This window comes from Macaca thibetana, chromosome 16, assembly GCF_024542745.1.
Source record: "Macaca thibetana thibetana isolate TM-01 chromosome 16, ASM2454274v1, whole genome shotgun sequence".
Lineage (NCBI taxonomy): Eukaryota > Metazoa > Chordata > Mammalia > Primates > Cercopithecidae > Macaca > Macaca thibetana.
In genome coordinates this window covers 45161032-45182177 of record NC_065593.1, presented here as the reverse complement: position 1 = coordinate 45182177, position 21146 = coordinate 45161032, and the positions used below count along the sequence as shown (strand labels likewise).

The 21146-nt window shown below is 54.3% G+C and overlaps 1 protein-coding gene and 1 pseudogene across 1 annotated transcript in view; both read left to right on the top strand.

Annotated features, from left to right (window-relative positions):
* Window positions 1–21146, top strand: part of PDK2 (pyruvate dehydrogenase kinase 2) — a 254121-nt gene that overhangs the window by 80057 nt on the left and 152918 nt on the right. The window lies entirely within an intron of this gene.
* Window positions 10995–11686, top strand: LOC126939890 (mRNA turnover protein 4 homolog; annotated as a pseudogene).

Genomic DNA, 21146 nt, shown 5'->3' with positions numbered 1-21146 from the left:
AGAATGCCCCCCTGTTTACAGACTGGGAAACTGAGGTCCAGAGAGGGAAATGGTTTGTCCAGTGGGATCACACAGTGTAGAGGGAAAAGCAGAGAATCTGGAGAACACAGTCAGTGAAATTAGGACTCCCGAGAGAAAGGGGCAGGCTAGGGAGTGGGGAGTGGATGAGAAGTGCAGGAGCTGTACAGGGAAAATGCGCTGGGCACTAAGCTGTCCCCTTCCCAAGTGCTGGCAGCTTAGGGTAACTTTCTCTTATGGCTCCTATTGACAGATGGGGTGCCGGGCCTATGACAGGAGAGAAATACTTACCTGGTTACTAGTTGAGTTTTTCAGTATTAATGACTTTATGAACATACAAGAGTTAACATTGCAGCACGAGAGACGGAGGGCAGACTTCAGGAAGAACTTCGCACTTTTGTGGATGAGGGCCTTTGAGATAAGCGGTGACTCCAGGAGCAGGCATTCTGCCCTGCCCAGTCCTCTGGTTCCCTCTCTGGGTTAGTGGGGCATCTCTCACATCCACCCCACAGCCTTCCCCCTCCACACTGTCCTCAGCATGGAATGAAACATCTGTGGACTTTGTCATCATGAGAAGATCCCACATTCTGGAAAACCAGAGGTGACATCACCGCAGCTTTGGACCAGGTGTGCGGCCACCACTAGCCAAGTTTTGCCCCTGCAGCTGTGTGGGTCTCGACTGTGATCTAAGGGGGAGAGCTGCCAGGGGGAGGGGGAGAAGTCAGGAAGCAGAGGGAACCAGGACCTCAGAGCCTGACTCCTGTCCCTCCCTTCTGTCCCCACCTTGTCTCCTCAAAAGGTCTTTCAGAGCCTTCTAGGCCTGGTGACTCCTTGTCAGTGGCCAGGGCCGCATGACGTGACTCGGAAAGGAGAGGGCAGAAGGCAGGGGATTTGGCTGTGGCAGGACTCAGTGGGGGTGTCCTGTCTTTCTCTGAGCCTCCTGTTCTCCAATGAGGCGCCTGGACCAGAACAGTGGCTTTTACAGGGGTAAAGGAGTCTGTGTTGTTGACCTGCACAGAAGGGCAGTACTAAGCCAACCCGCTCCCGGGAGATCCAGGATGAGCCTCCCTTCTGTCCATATCCGCCTCCCCTGTAGGAAACCCTCCTTGAGTCCCCACTGCCAGAATGAATCTCTCTTTCCTTGGCCCTCATCAGCAAGCAGCGAAGCTCACACATTTCTGGGGCGTGGCTCCCGTGCCTTGCATTGCTGTCAGGGGACTCCTGCCCACTCCCCACCTAGAATGCCAGACCTCTAAGGCAGGGATGTGTCCGCTCTGGAACTGACCTGAGGCTTGGGCGTCAATGTGTCAGGGCTCAGTCTCATGCAGCCTGGGTGGCTACAATGCTCTTGGCTGTCCCCACTCTGGGGGAGTTTGGAGAATGTCCCCAGCTCCCAAGAAGGCCCAGTTCTTCTGTTTGGTTTGGTGACAGAGCCCCGCCCAGGTCCTGGTGCGTTACCTGTGTGCTACAGGCCTTGGGTGTGGCATTTTCCCTCCCTGGGCCTCAGTTTCACCGGATCATGGCCAAAGTCCCTTACAGTTTGAACATTACATCAAATCTATACTCAGAAACAAAATTGGTCCATAAACTGCCCTGTCCCTCCTTGGTTCATTTGTATTCACATTTGCATAAATCTGCATGGAGCATCCAACAATCTCTACGGTTCTGCTGAGTGGCCTTCTTTTGATTTCGAGTCTCATCCCTCCCCGAAGTGACCTGAGTGGGGAGCTAGTGCAATGGCCATAGACCTGCTTTTGTATTTGTGACCCCATCACTGGTACCTCATGTGTGCTTCATAAATGCTTGTTGAAATGGAATGGCCAAGAGTTGGGTAGGTACCTGGTGGGATGGGGGTGCATGGGGAGTGGCTAACTCGTGGGGAGGTGATGGGGTGGGGTTACAGGGGGTGGAGTAGGGAAAGCAGCATGGGGGCGGTGGGGAGATGAGTCCGTTTCTACACCCGTAGATCCGTCAAGATGATGAAATGGAATCCCAGAGAGGTGTGATGGCTGCCAAGGCCGTAGAGCTGGTTAGCAGCAGAGTTCAGACTAGAACCATCGCCTTTTGACTCCCTGAGATGCCAGGCTGATGCTGGAGGGCCAGAGTGGGGAACTCATGGAACTCACATTCCTTGCCGGGAGCTCCTCAGAGTGATGGGGGAGGCAAGACACCAATGTGCTCAGGATATAGACACAGGGAAAGGCAACAGCGTGCAGACTCAGTGAATATTGAGGTGTGGGGATGGGGATGGGGGTCTCCCCTTCCCACTTTTCCCCCTCTTCAGGCTAAAAGGTGAGCTGTGCTCATTTCTTCAGTTACAAGGACCAGAGACCGGCAGGAAGGGGGTCCCTCTGGATGGTGAAGGGCATCCTGGGTGGTGAAGTGGCGCCTGAGAAACTGGCAGAACCCAGTGGAGAAGTAAAAGGGCAGTGAGCCATGGTCCTGATAGTCCTTTGAGATCCTAGAGGGATTCCGAGAGGGGGGTGAAACCCTCTCCCCTAGAGGCTGGAGGGAGTCAAGGAAAGCTTCCCCATCCATTGTGGGCTGGTCTCGGATCAGTCTGGTGTGGAGGCAGGGATTGAAGTCCTAGGGCTGTGACCCAGGAGGGAGTCCAGGAAGCTCTGGGAAGGGCACGTGGGGCCAGGCCACCTGCACCAGCTGGTATTCGAGGCCATCTTCCTGCTCCTCCCTCCACTCTCACCTGCCATCATCATCCTGGGCTGGCACCTGGGGTAGGGCTGAGGGGTAGGATTACATCAGGCCCCCATGCCCCTCTGAGGGGATTATAGCATCCATCCCCATTTTAGGCCCCAGAGGCAGCGCTAAGGGACAGGGGCTGAGGCTGGGGGCAGACCTAGAAATCCTCCGGTGTGCTGGGGTTCTTTCTTCAGAGAGTGAGGACCAGGGCCCAGCCAGCTCCTCCATTCTCTGCCCCTGCCCCCATTTCATCAGCCCTGCTTTGGAAGCTCTTCTACAGGCCATTCAGAGGGGATTGGTGGGGAGCCCCTAGGCCCAGGCCCCGCTCCTCCTGCCCAGGACTCTGGCGCTTTGGCTGGACACCATACCTCTCTGGTTAGGGCCCTTCCTGCAGGGAGACCAATCAATCCTCGGGCTCATGGAACTCACAGTGCTTGCAGGGAGCCCACAGAGTGACAGGGGAGGCAGGAACCAGTCTGATGGGGGAGCCAAGACACCAATGTACTCAAGATATAGACACAGGGCAAGGCAGCAGCGTGCAGACTGAGTGACTATTGAGGCATGGGGCACAGGGAAAAGGGTAGATAGGGTTTGGGTGGGAGAGTCTTGGCAGACTGCCTGGAAAGGGGGCACCTGGAACCTAAGGAGAGGAGAAGAAAGGGATGTCACCTCAGACAGTCACCTCAGATGGGCTGCCCTCCCCTCCCCGGTGCCCACCCTGGCCCTCCTGGCTTTGCCAAGTCGAACCTGTCCCAAGCCAGTTCCCAGAAAGCAGGGTGTGCAGGGGTTTCCTCAGACAGCTGCCTCGGCTCAGCGAGGGCTCAGAGGAGCTGCCTTCCAGGGCCCAGAAAAGCGAGCGGAGAGAAGTGGAGGAGGGCAGATGGGAAGCCAGAAAGCCAGTGCCTTAGCCCCAAGCCCAGGGGCTGAGGGGGTGGAAGAAGAACGTTCAGTGCTCGCGGGACAGAGGGAGGATGGCAGGGATGCCCGGCCCAGACGCAGGCTGGGTCGGAGCCCTGACTACACTCCCCTCCCCTGAGACACCCTGGCCCACCCTGACTCTGCCCAAAGCCGGCCTGGCCCCCAGCGCTCCCCCAGCCAAGCCAGCCCCAAAGCCACTGCCCAGAGAGCGGGGTGCCTCAGCTGCTGCGAGGGTTCGTCGGTGGAGCCTTGGTGGGGGTTGATAGGAGACTGCCAGGCGCCGCTTAATAGGATTTTAATTATACAGCTCCAGCAAGAATTTTTTCCCCCCTGGGCTTGAGCCCTCACAGATACCTCCATCTCCACCTCAGCATCTTCCCAGCCCTGGCAGCTAGCTCTCCCAGGCCCCCACTGCCTGCCCTCCACCCACCGTGGGGGATGCTGGCCCATCTCCCAGGGGCTCAGGAAGGGCCTGGCATCTGCCCCCAGCAATGATGCAGAGGGCGCCTGCTCCTGGGGAGGGTCCTGGCTGGAGGAGCTCCTCTGAGCTCTGCATCCAGGACTGTGGACGGTCAGAGCTGACTCTGGTACAGGGCAGAGATGGTGCCCCCACCATTCAACTCACTATGGACTCGATGCTCATTTTTCCAGAGTGATTCTGCCGCATGCCAAACCCTTTCACAATGACTGTCTCATGTGACGCTTACAATTCTGGGAGCCAAGCAGGACAGATAGAGTGATCATCTCCATTTTATGGATGAGGAAATTGAGGCCCCAAGAGTTGAAGTGACTTGCCCAAAAACACGGCGAGTAAGGAGTCTGGACTTCCCGCAGGTTTGCTTGACTCTGAACTTCAGGTTCTGTCCATGGCCCTGAGCTGCCATTCCCCTGAGCTCCACACCCCGTACCCCTCACCCCTCCAGAAGGAGCTAAGGGCAGATCTTCCTCCCTTTTCCTCCAAGAAGTCGGGAGCGGCGGGGCGCGGTGGCTCAAGCCTGTAATCCCAGCACTTTGGGAGGCCGAGACGGGCGGATCACGAGGTCAGGAGATCGAGACCATCCTGGCTAACACGGTGAAACCCTGTCTCTACTAAAAAATACAAAAAAACTAGCCGGGTGAGGTGGCGGGCGCCTGTAGTCCCAGCTACTCAGGAGGCTGAGGCAGGAGAATGGCGTGAACCCGGGAGGCGGAGCTTGCAGTGAGCTGAGATCCGGCCACAGCACTCCAGCCTGGGTGACAGAGCGAGACTCCGTCTCAAAAAAAAAAAAAAAAAAAAAAAAAAAAGAAGTCGGGAGCTTCTTGCTCTAAGTGTTTGAAATAAAAAGCAACTGCGTCTGCGCACCAGTGGCGGAGATGGACTTTGTACAAGCGTCGGGGTGAAATGAACATTCTTCGGGCATGAGATGCTACCTCTCCCCATGTGTGGGTGAGGGTCCCCGCTTCATGCTCTCACAGCTCCTGAATTTTGGCACCATAACCCCCATCACACTGTACTGGATTGGCTAGCAGCCTGGCTTACCAATAGCCTAGAATTTCCTTGACACATCAAGAAAAAGCTCCCTGGTACCCACTGGTCAAGCATGTAGACTGTCGCCACCCACCTGCGTTTTGCAACGAGATCCCCTCCCCTGCAGGTGGCCTGCTCCCCCTGTGCCTACCCATCAGGCGATGCCAGCCATCAGTGTGTCGGGGTAACCTCATGGGCTTTCTTGGAGGCAGCACTTTCAGTGAGGCATTTTTTTGTGTGTGTTTATTATATATTTTAACACCTACATTTTAATTTTAGAATAGTTTTAGATGTACAGAAAAGTTGCAAATAGAGAATTCCCATACACCTCTTACCCAGTTTCTTCTATTGTTAACATCCTGTATCTCCAGAGTACGTTTGTCATAGCTAAAAAAACAAACATTGAGCCAGGCACAGTGGCTCACACCTATAATCCCAGCACTTTGGGAGGTCCGAGGCGGGAGGATCGCTTGAGCCCAGGAGTTTGAGACTAGCCTGGGCAACAGAGTGAGACTCTGTCTCTATAAAAAATTTAAAAATTAGCTGGCTGTGGTGGCACATGCCTGTAATTTCAGCTGCTTGGGAGGCTGAGACAAGAGAATTACTTGAGCCCAGGAGTTTGAGGGTGCAGTGAGCTATGATCGTGCCACTGCTCTCCAGCCTGGGCAACAGAGTGAGACCCTGTCTTAAAAAAAAAAGTACACTACTAACTAAACTCAACACATGATTTAAATTTCACCATTCTTTTTTTTTAATGCCACGAGTAATACATTCTTGTATGAGATTCAACAGTGTAGTAAAAGAAACAGTAAAATATGAATCTCCCTTCATTCCTTCCCCAAGGCCTCTCCTGCCCCGGGAGTCATTCTTCTGCCTCCTCTCTGCAGGTACACCTTATTCCTGCCACTTTCCCCCAGGCAGTGGGTCTCAGCGCTGGTGGTCAGCACGTCCGCCCACCCTCGTGCTCTTGTGGCTTGGTCACAGCCCTCTCCCCTGCTGCAGTGGGTCCTCTCTTCCCTCATCCCTGCCCATCCTCTGTTCTCTCCTCCAGCCACACTTCCTCTGGGTAGCTTTGAGGAACTCCCAGCCCCCAGGACCCCCCTCCTCAGACTGCCTTTGTTTTGGTCTCCTTGACCCAAAGACAGTTGGGGGTGATGACAATGCTCCCTGCCCCTCCTGTCCCTGTGAAGCTCCTAGGATGCAGTAGGTAATGGGCGGTGAATGAAGGGAACCAGGGCTTCAGGAAAGGCGCCTGGCTGTAACTGGCAGCAGGCAGTGCCTTCTGACACTGTGGTGGAGCAGGTAGGAAGGTGCAGAAGACGTGGTGTCTGCCCTCAGGGCCCCCTGGCCCGAGGAGGACGCACCCACACATACTCGCCTGGCTCCTGGATGGCCGTGGCCAGCAGAGCTCAGGCCATGCCCAACTATCTGTGCCCAAGGCTGCAGGTGGGACTCCGGTGGAGGGTTCTGGACAAAGCCTCTGCCCTGCTCTGCCAGATGTGGCTTTGCTCTTTTCTGCCATGGCTAGGACTCACCCCCCCCCACCAGAGGAGTAATATTCCAGCCTTTTCTGCCTCCTCCATACCTCCTTCACAGCAAGCCCTAGAGGGCAACTTTGAGCTGTTGCCTCAGCACCCCTGCCCTCATCAAAGCATCATCTGCTTCTCTCCCAGCCCCCTGGCGGGCGGCTGCCATCATCAGCAGCACCGAAAACTTATCCTGGCCCCCTCCCCACCAGTGCCAGCTGGTCTCAGCCTGAACTTTACCCGAGGCCCTGGGAATGGGGCTGGGGCTGGAAGGGAGCCGATGCCTGGGGTGGCAGCCTGTTCACCTGAGGAGCTGGTCCTCCTCACCTGCCGTGGGTCAGCTCATCCATCCCCTCGCCTCAGTGCTTGCCTGCCTCTGCCAATCCAAGGAAAAGGAGAAGATTCAGGTGAAGACAATGGCTGCTACCGCCAGCAGCGTCTGTGCCTCTGATTGCCAAGTCTCCTCCTGCCGCCTCACTGCCTCCCCATGGCTGCCTGGGCCTTCAAGTCAGAAAGGACAGGGCAGGAAAAGGACTCTAGAGACAGGAGGAGTCCCAAGGTGTTGGGGGGGTGGTGATGGAGGGAAGCTGCCCAGGGAGGAAAGGACAGTGGTGGTGAGCCTCAAGGTGTGTGCTCATGTGACCCTGGGAAGGTGTGTCTGTGTGTGCGTGTTTACAGGCTGAGGAGGGGCCATGCCCCCCAGACCACCCTGGGCAGGTCAGCAGCAGGGGGCCAAAGCCCTGGGGGTCCCGGGTCTCCAGCTCCTATGGGGGCCAAGCTCAGGAGAAGCTGTGGAGCTGGACAGCCGGGGGGCGGGGGATTGCAGCATCAGCCTGGCTGCCGTGGCATGAGATGAAAGGCCAGGAGTGGGGCTGTTGGCAGACTGGCAGACGGACAGGCGGGGCCGGGTGAGGTGTGGGGTGGGGGAGGGGAGATAACCATCTGCTAGAGCTGCCAGGTGTAGACATGGTGGAGTGTGGGGGACGCTGGCGGAGGGTTAGCCCTTGCCATCAGGGGAAAGAGCCTGAAGCTGGAAGGGCTCCCTGTGAGGTCACCTCGTCCAGCCTGATGCCTTTGGGCCCTCGGCCCCAAACCAAGCAGGCCCTGCTTCTGGCACTCGATGCTCCTCCCTGGCCCCAGCCCCCAGCCTGTCCTCTGCATTGCACCCACCCCGGAGCAGTGCCCCAGAAGTCCAACCCAGAGTCCTCGCTGCACTTAAAGGCACAGCACTGCATGGAGAGGGTCCGCCAAACCCTGCCTCCTCTTAGTCACTAACTGCTGCGGTAGCCCAGGACTGGGTTGGTCCCTATCACCTTTTGTCCTTGATTGTGAACCTCTCTTACTGTAGTTGTATGATTATTTGTTGATGCCTTGCCCCTAGCCCCAACCTTGGAGAGGAGGTTCTAGAAAGCATGGAAAAAGCATGAGCAATGAAGCAAGCTGCTCCTAAATAGTGTGGGGTCCAGGACAAGAGTCTTGCTTCCTAAATCTCTCCCTTAACCTCTTGCTGTATCTCTCTACTCACAATTAATTCTCTAGTCCAGGCTTCTAATTTTCTCACCCAGAAATTTCTTTGACATTTCCCTCTAATATGCCTCCAGCCTCCTCACTGCCCTCTGATCTGCTGCCTCAGTGGTCTCTAACATGAGAGTCTCACATGTCACTTCTCTGCTCAACACCCTTCAAAGCAGTACTGCTTCCAGAGCCAGCAAGAGGAATCCCTGCCCCAGGCCCCTCATGACAAGGATATGACACTGACGCTTTCTTTGTTGGAGAACCCATGACAGCCTAGGTCACGCAGGCTCCAGTACCAAGTGCTGCGTGGCGCAACCCACAGCTTCAAACTTCCGCTCTACACTTCTGTGATTACAGCAATCGGGCCCCAGTCGTGGACTTCTTGCTCTAAGTGTTTGAAACAAAAAGTAACTGCGTCTGCACTAGCCAGTGGCGGAGATGGACTTTGTGCAAGCGCCGGGGTGAAATGAAAAATGAATGGGGAGCATAACTTCCGGTTCCCAGTCTGCCGTGTAAGAAGCTTGGAAGTCACCGCTCCATCCTAATTACAAAAAATCAGAAGTAACTGAAAGAAAAAATAGATATACTTGTTAGATTATTTCTTTCAAATAGTGTACATGCACTAGATTATTAATATTTTTAAAACATTCAAGAACAATTAAATGGATTCTTATATAAAATCTCCTTGTAGTGGTGAGCATCCTTGTCCTTATTTCTTCTTTGTGAGTACCAGAGGTACTCATAAATCAGTGTAGTATTCAAATGAATGCACGTTGCATATGAGGAACACTTTGCTCTACTAAATAATTCATATAATTTTCTTTTTTTGATAACGGAGTCTTGCTCTGTTGCCCAGGCTGCAGTACAATGGTGCGATCTCGGCTCACTGCAACCTCTGCCTCCTGGGTTCAAGTGATTCTTCTGCCTCAGCTTCCCGAGTACCTGGGATTACAGGCGTGTGCCACCAAGCCAGGTTAATTTTTTGTGTCTTTAGTGGCGACAGGGTTTCTCCCTGTTGGCCAGGCTGGTCTCAAACTCCTGACTTTATGACCCACCTGCCTTGGCCTCCCAAAGTGCTGGGATTACAGGGGTGAGCTATCGTGCCCGGCCTTTATATGATTCTTATTTGTATAAAGGCAGGTCTAGATGGAATATGCATGAAACTTGATAGTAACTCTTTACATTGGTAATTTGATGGACGGTGAACACTGAAATTACAAAGCATTATATTTTATCAAAATATATCATAATATTTAGATTTATAAAATTTTAAATAAAAAATTTAGAATCAGGCTGGACGAGGTGGCTCATGCCTGTAATTCCAGCACTTTGTGAGGCAGAGGCGGGAGGACTGCTTGAAGCCAGGAGTTGGAAACCAGCCTGAACAACAAAGCAAGGCCCCGTCTCTACAAAAAAAAAAAATAATAAATAAAAAAAGACATGAGTGGTGGTGTGCAACTGAGCCCCAGTACTCAGGAGACCGAGGCAGAAGGATCGCTTGAGCCCAGCAGCTTGAGGATGCAGTGAGCTATCCTTGTGCCACTGCCCTCCAGCCTGGGCAACAGAGTGAGACAAAAAAAAAAGTTAAGAAAGAAAGAAATTAGATTCAATTAAACAATCTTAATTTTCTACTTCAATATTCATTGGTTAGAATTTATATTCTGACTTTTATTTTAATAAATTAGAATATTTTAGTCACATATATATTTAACTGTATAAAAATCGTGGCTTTCTGCAATTTTAAAAATTTTGTTGGCCAAGTGCGGTGGCTCACGCTTGTAATCCTAGCACTTTGAGAGGCCGAGGTGAGCAAATCACGAGGTCAGGAGTTCGAGACCAGCCTGACCAACATGGTGAAACCCTGTCTCTACTAAAAATACAAAAATTAGCCGGGCGTGGTGGTGCGTGTCTGTAATCCCAGCTATTCAGGAGGCTGAGGCAGGAGAATCGCTTGAACCCGGGAGTCGGAGGTTGCAGTGAACAAAGATCATGGCACTGTACTCCAGCCTGGGTAACAGAGTGAGACTCTATCTCAAAAAAAACAAAGAAAAAATGTTGTCGTTTGCCAGGTGCAGTAGCTCATGCCTACAATCCCAGCACTTTGGGAGGCCGAGGCAGGCAGATCACTTGAAGTCAGGAGTTTGAGACTAGCCTGGCCAACATGGAGAAACCCCATCTCTACTAAAAATATAAGAATTAGCCAAGTGTGCTGGTGCATGCCTGTAATCCCAGCTACTTGGGAAGCTGAAGCAGGAGAATTGCTTGAACCCGGGAGGTGGAGGTTGCAGTGAGCCGAGATTGCGCCACCGCACTCCAGCCTGGGCGACAGAGTAAGACTCTGTCTCAAAAAAAAAAAAAAAAAAAAAAATGTTGTTATGAAGGCTTACTGTCAAACAAAGTAGGAAGAATGTGTTTAGCGATGTTTAGCTGGATGGTGACCCTCCAGTTGTACTCTTGTCCTGGACCCCACACTGTTTAGGGGCAGCTTGCTTCATTGCTCATTTGCTGCTGGACCCCAGGGCATGACCCACAAAGGCTTCCTCTGCCTGAGGCTCCAGAGTTCCCTGCTGTCTTCACACAGCCCTGGACCGTGGGAAGGTGGGGAATCCCAGAACACATATTTTGCTGTGCTTTTCCCAGACCTCAGACAACATCTCCTTCCCTTGTCACTGTATGATGGGCAAGTGACAGCTCATACTTCCAGTCTCAGCCCAGATCTGCCCTCCCCGGCTCCAGCAGGCTGCCCCTTCAGATGCCCCATGGTATTTGCAAGTTACCTATTAAAAGTGGTTCTTCCACGTGGATTCAGCGCGATGCCCAAATCCAAGCGTGACAAGAAAGTCTCCTTAACCGAAACTGCCAAGAAAGGCTTGAAATTGAAACAAAACCTGACAGAAGAGCTTTGGAAATGTGTGGACACCTACGAGTACCTTTTCATCTTCTCTGTGGCCATTGTGAGGAACAGCAAGCTGAAGGACATCCGGAACGCCTGGAAGCACAGCCCGATGTTCTTTGGCAAAAACAAGGTGACGATGGTGGCCTTGGGTCAGAGATGAGAACAAAGACAACCTGCACCACGTCAGCAAAAGGTTGAGGGGTGAAGTGGGTCTCCTGTTCACCAACCGCACAGAGGAGGTGAATGAATGGTTTACGAAATACACAGAAATGGACTACGCCCGAGCTGGTAACAAAGCAGCTTTCGCTGTGAGCCTGGACTCAGGGCCCCTGGAGCAGTTCCCCAATCCATGGAGCCACGGCTCATGCAGCTGGCCCTGCCCACTGCCCTCAAGAGAGGTGTGGTGACCCTGCTGTCCGACTGTGAGGTGTGCTGACTACCGAGCAGGCTTGCGTCCTGAAGCGTTTTGGGGATGAGATGGCTGAATTCAAGGTGACCATCAAATACATGTGGGAATCCCAGTCGGGAAGGTTCCAGCAGATGGGAGATGACTTGCCAGAGGGTGCATCCGAGTCTGCAGAAGAGTCAGACTCAGAAGACCATGACTGAAAGGGACTCAGGACTGAAAGTCTCCTGGAACCTTCTGAGTCTCACTGGACCACGCAGGACTGCTGCCACCCCTCTAGAGACAGCAGCGTTTTATTTGGCTGTAGAGCGGGAACACGCTGGGCACTGACTTCCTGCAAAGAATAAAACTTTGCAGGGTGCCTCCCTAGAGACAAAAAAAAAAAAAAAAAAAAAAAAAAAAAGGTTCTTCTGCCACACGGGAGGTTTGTGGGCTGCCTCTTTATGGATCAGGACCTTTTCTTGAGCAGGAACTTGGGAGCTCTGGGAGTAGGGAGCGGGCAGGGCCTCTGTGTGGGGCCCAGAGCTCAGTGCTGGGATGATGAGGCTTTGATATCTCTGAAGTCTGCAGGGTTTGAGCACGGAAGAAACTCAAAATTCTAGGGAAAACTAGCTGAGGACTTGGGCTTTGCCCAGGGGTGAAACCACCTGAGAAGGCCCCAGAGAACCAAGGTCTGAGAGGAGGTTGGTGGGAACCCCCACTGGCACCCCTGCCAGCCGCCATCTCTGAGGGCCGGGGTGGTGACTGGCAGCCAGGGGCTCAGTGAGGAGGACAGAAAGTGAACAGGGGCCTCTTGCAGAAAATCAAGGCTCAGCTGGTGGCTCTGAGGTGGGGGAAGAAGGGGAAAAGCCAGATGTTGGAGGCAGCCAAGGTTGGGGGTGGGATGGAAGTGGCTGAGCTGAAAAGACGCAAGGGCCAGCCTAGGAGGCCAACCCATACCTCACTCACAGCCTCTGGCGCCCTGGAGAAGGCTGTTCTTGTTGGCAGAAGCCGGGGCAGGTGGAGAGTGAAGGGAATCCTGCCCTTCCTATCCTCAGAGGACACTTCAAATGAGTGGCAGCCCCGATATTTACCAAGTACCTGCTATGTGCCAGGCACTGTGCTGAGGGGCTTCACCTCACTTTCCCTAGAGAGCCATGGCCTACCTGTCGGGTGGCATCAGAGACCACCTAATCCAGTTCTCACATTTGCCGGAGGAGGAAGCTGAGGCTCAGACACAGGGAATGGCTTGCCCTGGGGTGAGCGGGAAGTGGACCCTGGGCTGGAGTTTGGGTCTCTTGACTCCTTGTCCCGGGTGCTTCCTTAACTGTCCCTGGGCCATCCAGGACAAGGACATGCTCTGCCCAGAGCTGGTGGAACCACAGCAATGGACCACCCCAAGCTCCCGCCATGGTAGCTGGCCCTGCCCTGATGCCACCACCCTCTGTGCCCCTGCCATGGCCCATAATGCCTGGTGGCTAGGGGACTAGGAGGGGCTGATTCAGCTGCAGGCCATTCTTTCTCTGGAAAGAAAGAAAGGGCTCTGCCTCCCACAGGCCCGGCTATCTGCTCTCTCTGGATCCCTGACTCCCCATCCAGCCTTCAGCATCCCTAAGGCCCATGGGATCCTGTCTCCTTTAACCCAAAGCCAGGAGGAGTCTGAGACAACCGTTGGGACTGGGAAGTGAGAGGCCAGGTCCCCTGTTTCATTCTATGTATTTTTTTCATCATTATCATCATTGATATCCTCACAATGATTGAGAACATCCGAGGGTCCACTCTGGGCTCTGCTGACAAGCAGGTACTATTATTTCCTCCATTTTTCAGCTGGAGGAAATGGGGTCAGAGAGAGTGATTGAAGCCCAAGGTACCCTATTCAAGAGTCAGAAAGGGGCTGACTCCCTGGTCCGCTGGGGGTGTGCAAAGGTGAGCAGTCCTGCTCTATCTCTATCCCCTCTGAGCCCACCATCAGCTCCTCCTCCGTCTCCCGGGACACCTGGGAAACCAGTTATGACGCCTACCCTCCCTTCATGATCACCCCTCAAGGCCGCAGTTTTGCAGCCAGAGGAACTGTCCATCCAAGAGTCGGTGTGTGCGCAGACCCCATCAGAGGGCGAGCCTGGGGATCCTCCTGTCGGCCTCTGTCCTCTCTCCCATCCTGCCCGCGGCTGTGCCCAAAGGCAGCTCTCGATGTGCTGGGAACGGACGGGAATGCTGCTCACAGGGTTGGGCATGCTGGCACGCACCTGTAATCCCAGCTACTCAGGAGGCTGAGATGGGAAAATCACTTGGGGCCAGGAGTTCGAGACTAGCCTGGGAAACAGTGAGATCCCTGTCTCAATTTTTTTTTTTTTTTAACAAAAAGAAAGAAACTCTGTTGACAGTCCCTGATCATTTAGCCCACAAACATGGACTTCAGCACCTATTGTGCCCCCACAAGGTCCTGGGCACTGGGCAGGGAGGTCTGGGATGTAGACTCTGCCCTCCTAGAGCTCACTGTCCAGGGTAGGTGGAGAATAGACCCACCACCTCCATTCAACCTGCAGACAGTGAACCTTGTGTGCCAAGCACCACTGTAGGCACTAGGGATCCAGATATGAACAGAACAGCCCAAATCTCTGTCCTCAAGGAGCTCACATTTGAGAAGAGAGAGACAGAATGGAACTAAAATAAATAAGCAGGTGACATAGCCTGTAGAAAGGAATGTGTGCTAGGGAGGAAGATAATGCAGGGAGGGGTCAGAAAGTGGGAGTGTGGAGGTTGCAATCATATCACAAAACTCATTGGTGCTGTGACAGGTTGGGGGCTACAGGAGAGCAGAGAAGGGACCTCTGACCCCTCCCTCAGCTGTGCTTGCTCTCCTGACGGGAGTTAAGAATGGAAATGGGGAATTCGGATCACCTTTGTCCCAGGCCCGTGGTCCCTAAACATCATGGCAAAGAGCAGGCACAGTGGGGCTTTCTGAAATGATCTCTGACACTGTGTGAACCAGAATGCAAGGGGACGGACTGCACATATCTGGACATGAATGTGCATATAGATGTGTACCATCGATAGACACCCAGTTTCTCAGCACCAGTGCTATTTCAGGCACCTTGTCCCTAGGAGGTCTCAGACGCGAAACAACGGCTTGCATGAAGGCAGGGAATGTTGAAGGCAGAACCATGGGGCAAGAGGTTACAGAAAACATCCCGGGAAGCAGCAGAAGTTGAACCAGGCTAGATGGCCTTCACTAGATTAAGCTCTAAGAGCTGCAGCTGCCTGTAATGAAATAAAATGGGCTAGCTCAGGAGGTAGCGAGTTCTTATCACCAGAACCTCAAAGGAAGGCTTGACAACTTGTGAAGGGGATTCAAGGACTGGATTGGGGGATAGCACGAATATCCTCAATAAGGTTACTTGGGTCCTATAAAGTTGGGGGAGTCACTAAAAGACTGGAGGGAGGAATGGTGGCATTAAGCACTTGAACTTTATCTTAGAGGGCAATAGGGAGCCATGTTGGGTGTTGGAGCAGCAGAGAGACACATGGAAGGCTGAGTCTTGGAAAGATGAATCAGACAGCACTATGCTGGATCAGATTAGGGTAAGGGGGGACATGGAAGGGAGGAGACCAATTACTAGATTAGCCAAATGCATCAGTGGGGGTGTGTGGTTGTGAACACACGTACAACGTGCATGCAAGCAGAAACCTCCGAAGACTAGACAACTCTCAGTTGTGAGAGCATTGAATGGTCTCTAGTCTTGAAGCAGGAGTTGAACTCAGTGATATTTCAAGCCCATTTCCAAAGTTTTAGGCACATGCGGGAGTGTCTGGGTGTGTGTGCACATCTGGGTGTCTATGAGTATCGACTGAGTTCACTGCTCCTTCATCAGCGGGGTCTGGTGTGGTTAGCAGGAGTGCACACCAAGGGGTGACTTGGTGTTCGGGTGACTTTGTGGGCCTCTATTTGGGGGTGTAGCTGGGAAGTAAACATTCAAGATACTCATGACCCTGTGGGATTTTGCTGTCCCAGGTGTGACACACAGGTGTGTGTATGTGGGTATGTGTGTGTAGGAGATGGGATTGGGGACGTCCAAGGGCTGAGTGAGGCTTTGTGAGGGAATTTGTTGTTGCAGCTTCAGTGGAGGACTGGCCTGGCGTGTGGCTCCCTGTGATGGTCTCTCTTTTTTTTCTTTTGAGACAGGATCTCACTCTGTTGCCCAGGCTGGAGTGCAGTAGCGTGAACATGGCTCACTGCAGCCTTGACCTGCTGGGTTTAACCAATCCTCCCATCTCAGCCTCCTAAGTGGCTAGGACCACAGGCATGCTCCACCACGCTGGGCTCATTTAAAATCATTTTTATTTTTTGTAGAGACAGGGTTTTGTCGTGTTGCCCAGGCTGGTCTTGAACTCCAGGGCTCAAGCGATCTTCCCGCCTTGGCCTCCCAAAGTGCTCAGATTACAGGCATGAGCCACAGTGCCCAGCCCCTGTAAGGTTCTGATTTCTGACCAGTCTGGGGACACCAGTTTTGGGGGTTGCTGTGAGCCAGGGCCTTTCCCATACACCAGCTCCCTGAGCCATCCTAGCTATCGGGCATGATCCTTCTTGTTTCCTTGCCCAGAGTCACAGTACAATGCAAAACACAGCCAGACCCCAGGAGTCCAAGTGCAGAACTCTTGCCTCAGTGGCTACCTCTATTACGTGGGGAGGTGAGTCACCAGAACACAGTTGGAAGAACAGTGCTGCCTTTACCTCTGGGCAAGGCATCTCCTCCCAGGCACCCATGCACCTTCAGAATCCCGGGAGAATCCCTGACCTCACCCTGACCCACCTCCCTCCACCTCCAGGCTCCTCAGCTCCCCTAGACCCCTACTCCTGCAAACCCACATCCCGCAGCAACCTCATCGGAAAGCTGGGAGCAGCTCGCAGTCAGCATCCATGTTTTTACCCCAGCTGGGTGCTGCAGTCATTTTTCTGGCGCAGGAGGGCGAGGGGGCGGCTCGTGGGCGTTGAGACGCCGGGCTGTCTGCTCTGCTCGGCCGCTGGTTATTACCTCTCCTCAGGCTCCCATTAGCCCGCCTGCCCCAGAGGCCTGCGCAGGCTCCCTGCACCTCGGCACCTTTGTTCCTTAATTATCACTGGGGAGCTCGCTCACCTGCCTGCCACTTTCTAAGAAGCTGTCTGGCTCCCTTTGCCATCCCGCACCCCCAGGACCTAAGCCTCTACGCCCTCTGGGGTGGGGGCTGGTGTCTAGCAGCAGCTTGCCCAAGGCTTCAGCCAGCTCGGGAGCCTCAGGTCTGCCCCATTCCAGCCCCTCATAGAAGCCTTTTCCTCTCTTCTGCCTTCTCCAAGAACCCTGCCTGGATTAACTCTGTCTTGGATATCAGGACGCGGAAGGGACTTTAAATTGCCATGTGGCCCACGCGCACGGTGGCTCATGCCTGTAATCCCAGCACTTTGGGAGGCTGAGGTGGGAGGATCACCTGAGGTCGGGAGTTCCAGACCAGCCTGGCCAACGTGGCAAAACCCCGTCTCTACTGAAAATACAAAAAAGTAGCCGGGTGTGGTGGCGGATGCCTGTAATCCCAGCTACTCAGGAGGCTGAGGCAGGAGAATCACTTAAACTCGGGAGGTGGAGTGGTTGCAGTGAGTGGAGATTGCACCACTGCACTCCAGCCTGGGCAACAGAGCAAGACTCTGTCTCAAAAAAAAAAAAAAAAAAAAAAAAGGCCATGTAGTTCGATAGTGGCCCCCTCACTTGCTACTTGGATTGGGCCACCTACAGAAGGTGCTCAGTGAATATTCAGTGAGAGGATGAGGAACCTCCGCAGCCTCTATGTGAATGTCTCAGTTGATAGCAGCTCACTTTTTCCCAAGGCAGCCAGTGCCACCTTGGATGGCTGGGATGGTTATAAAACCACTCTCCCCTCATGTACTGCCCACATCTCTCCCCAGGACCTTCTGATCTTCATGGCCCTGAATCTAGACCCCACCTTTCTGTGTTCTGAGTCTGAGCCTCAGTCCTGTGTTTCCTACTAGGGGCTCCTTGATGTCCGCACCTCAGGCAGGAAACTTCCCAGCATGAGGCTGTGTCCAGGAGCACTCGCTTCTCCTTCCAGGCTTAAGGATTCAGCCTTACCCCAGCCCAACTCTAGCGCCTGGGTCTCCTTCTGTCTCAGGCCTCTGGCTGCTCTTCCTGGGGAGGAAGGTGAAGGGGAGGAGACACTGGGGTGAGAGGCCAGGTGCCAAACAAGCTCTGACGGCCAGCAAGCACCAGGGAGGGAGCCTGCTGTACACGCAGACCAAGGCTGCCCTGTCGAGGGGAAGGCCTGGTGGAGAGTAGGAGGCGGCACCTCCCCTCCCCAGCTAGCCTGCTACCCTGACCCTCACACACCTCTCTGCCTCGGGGCACTGTGGGTTTCAGCGCCTCAGAGGCTGAGCTTCCAGATGAAGGAGCCAGGAGTGAGCTGACTCAGGTGGGCACCAGGGGCGTCCTCCTGTTAGGACGGTGCCTGCCCTCAGCGTCTAGGGCACAGCACTCCTCTCCCGGGGAGGACCGCCAGGGGATGAAAGTGGCTGTCAGAGTCTGTGGCTACCCCTGGACCCAGCCCCTTACCTATGGTTACACAGAGGACAGGGACATGCAAGACACAAAGAACCCTGTGACCACAAAGCGTCTCAGAGCCTGAGGGGGATCTCCTTGGGGGCCACTCCACTCAGCGTTGCCATCTCCTCCCATGCCTCCGCCCTTAGCCATTCTCCTCTCCAGCCTTGATCCAAGTGGAGAGTTTCCTTTTGGTCTCCACTTTGCACTCTTTACATGTCTTGGTCTTCCCTCAGACTAGAAGCTCTGTGAGGCCAGGACCCTACCTCTCCTCTCAGACTGCGGGGCGTTCTTGAGGCCCAGATCCTGCCTCTCACCTCAGATTAGGGGCTCTGTGAGAACAGGATCCTGCCTCTCCCCTCAGACTGGGGGCTCTGTGAGGCCAGGATCCTGCCTCTCCCCTCAGACTGGGGGCTCTGTGAGGCCAGGATCCTGCCTCTCCCCTCAGACTAGAGGCTCTGTGAGGCCAGGATCCTGCCTCTCCCCTCAGACTGGAGGCTCCCTGAGAGCAGGGTCATGTTTCCCCTCAGACAGGAACACAGGAAGGTTGGAGACTATAGCCCAGCCACACCCTGTCTCGGCTCTGAGCGTCTTTCATCCCAGGAGTGCTATGGGGAGGCCAGGAAGGCGCCTGGCACTTGCTGGAGGGCCTCTAGACAAACACCAGCTGGGGGTGGAGGACTCGGGTCAGCACCTCCAGCCACTAGACCGTGACCTCAGCTGGGCCGCCCCAGGCTGCCCTCCGGATCTGACTCAGAACCTTCCTGGGGCTGCTGCTGGGCGTCCATCCCCAGGGTCAGCCCTAGGAGGCCGCCAGATTCCACAGGCCCCACCCAGTTGGAGGCCACTACCCCCAAACCCCACTGGGGTCGCCGGGGCTCCATCAGGATTGAAGGGGAGAGCAGAGGGCAAAGGTCACCTGCCAGGCCCCGCGCTCCACCACCCCCATCCCTGCCCACCCTCCTCACAGAGTCCCTGACACAGATGCTAGGGACAAGGGGATCCCCCAAAGGCAAACAAGGCAGTTCTTCCATGATAGGCACCTCAAGGTAGTGGCTAAGTCACCCCCAGAACCTTTCTCGTTAGGAGAAAATAAACGAAGGCGACTCCTATGGAACGTTTCCCAGAGCCTGGGTCTAGGTTTGCAGCGGAGTCTGAGGGCTGGGGGGATGGAGGTCCTGGAGGCACAGGGCGAGAGGTGCCCCTGCCTGATCTCAGGCTGAGCCCACATGCCCTCAGCTAAAGGGAGCTTTAGAAACATAAATCAGGACGTGTCCTCTCCTGCTTCCAACCTGCCAACGGCCTCCTTTCTGGCTCAGGATAACAAGGCCCTAACCCGTCAGGACCCTGTCCACCTCAGCCTCATCTCTGGCCTTTCCCCTCGTCCATTCCTCTCTAGGCTACTGATTCTCACACAATCCAGGCTCACCCAGCCTCGGGGCTTCCCCGCCCCGCCCCACCCCAAAGCTGTAGTTTTGCTCTGTCTCCCAGGCTGGAGTGCAGTGGCAAGATCTCGGCTCAGTGCAACCTGCGCCTCCCGGATTCAAGCAATTCTCCTGCCTCAGCCTCCTGAGTAGCTGGGATTACAGGTGCCCACTTACCATGCCTGGCTAATTTTTGTATTTTTAGTAGAGGCGGGGTTTCACCATGTTGGCCAGGCTGGTCTCAAACTCCTGACCTCGTGATCCTCCTGCCTCGGCCTCCCAAAGTGCTGGGGTTACAGGAGTGAGCCACCGCGCCCGGCCACCTCAGGGCTTTTGTACTGGCCGTTTCTTCCACCTAGAATACTTTTCCCTACACTTTTTCTTATTCTTGTTCTTCAAAACTCAAGAGACTTCTTCTAGAGGCCTTCCTAGATGACCCCATCTGAAACAGTGCCCTGTGTCTCTCCGGATGCCCCGTCCCTTCCCTCTCTACAACCCTGGCCTCATTCTTCCTCCCAGCACTTGTCACTGATTGAAATGGGCTTGTTTGAATCACTTGGTTACTGTCTGTCTCCCCCACTGGGATGTAAGCTCCATGAGGGTGTGGCTGTATCCTCGTCCTCAGTGCCTGGCACAGGCTGGCGCAGTTGTTGCTCCAGAGACATCTGTTGAATGAACAAGTGCCCTTCGGAGGGACAGAAACACACACAGACACCCCAGGGACTGGTGGGGTGGGTACGAGCAAGGACGGGGAAGCAGTCCTTACAGGATGCAGGGAAAGGGGCTTTCAGGCCTCAAAGGTACCATGGGCTGAGGGAGGAGGGGGAGGAAGGTGGGAGGGAGGGTGGGAAGGGAGGCTGCCAGGCAGTACCGTCCTTGAATTCCCCACCCCAGTCTGAAGACACAACTCTGGGTGCTAGTGGGGCCGAGGAAGGAGGCACCACAGGCCCATTCTTGGGCGTCCCCAGTCTGGAAGGGACAGAAAGCAGTGCTTGGAAAGTCCTCGGGGTCAGACCTGTCTACTCAGCTTTAAGCCTGGGTTTCTGAAGCCGGGGGCAGCTCTGCTTGGCCCACTGCGTCAGGCTCGGCGCGTTCCAAACCCAATGCCTCATTCTTCCTGCAGCTTGCTCTGGCTCCTCTGGCTCCGTCAACAAGCTCCTGCTCCTCCCAGGCAGGCAGGCCCCAAAGCCCAGAGTCACCTCTGCCTAACCCCCTCGCTTACACACTGCCGCACAGACCCTTCCCTGTGCAGTGACCGGGGAACAGGCTTCCCGGTCATCCTGGGCCTCTCCTTCGTATAAAGCAGCTGGAAAGGGCAAAGGTCACCTGCCAGGTCTGAGGCAGTTTTACCTCCATCAGTCCAAGACTCCTCCAGTCTCTGAAACAAATTCTACCAAGGGGTCAGTGGGGGCGGAGCGGGGAAGAAGGGTCCTGCCAAATTCTGACCCACATCCTCTGTAAGGGAATCTGGGTTGTGTTGGAAGTGGACTCTGGAGTTAGACAGGCTTCAGTTATCTCACTTTCTACTTACTCTGTGACCTTGGGGAAGTTACTTAACTTCTCTGTTTGTTTCTCTATCTCTAAAACGGAGATAAACAGATATATTTTACCAGGTTGCTTGGAGATTATATGGGAAAACATATAATAAGCACTTAGAAAAATTCTGAAATACAACT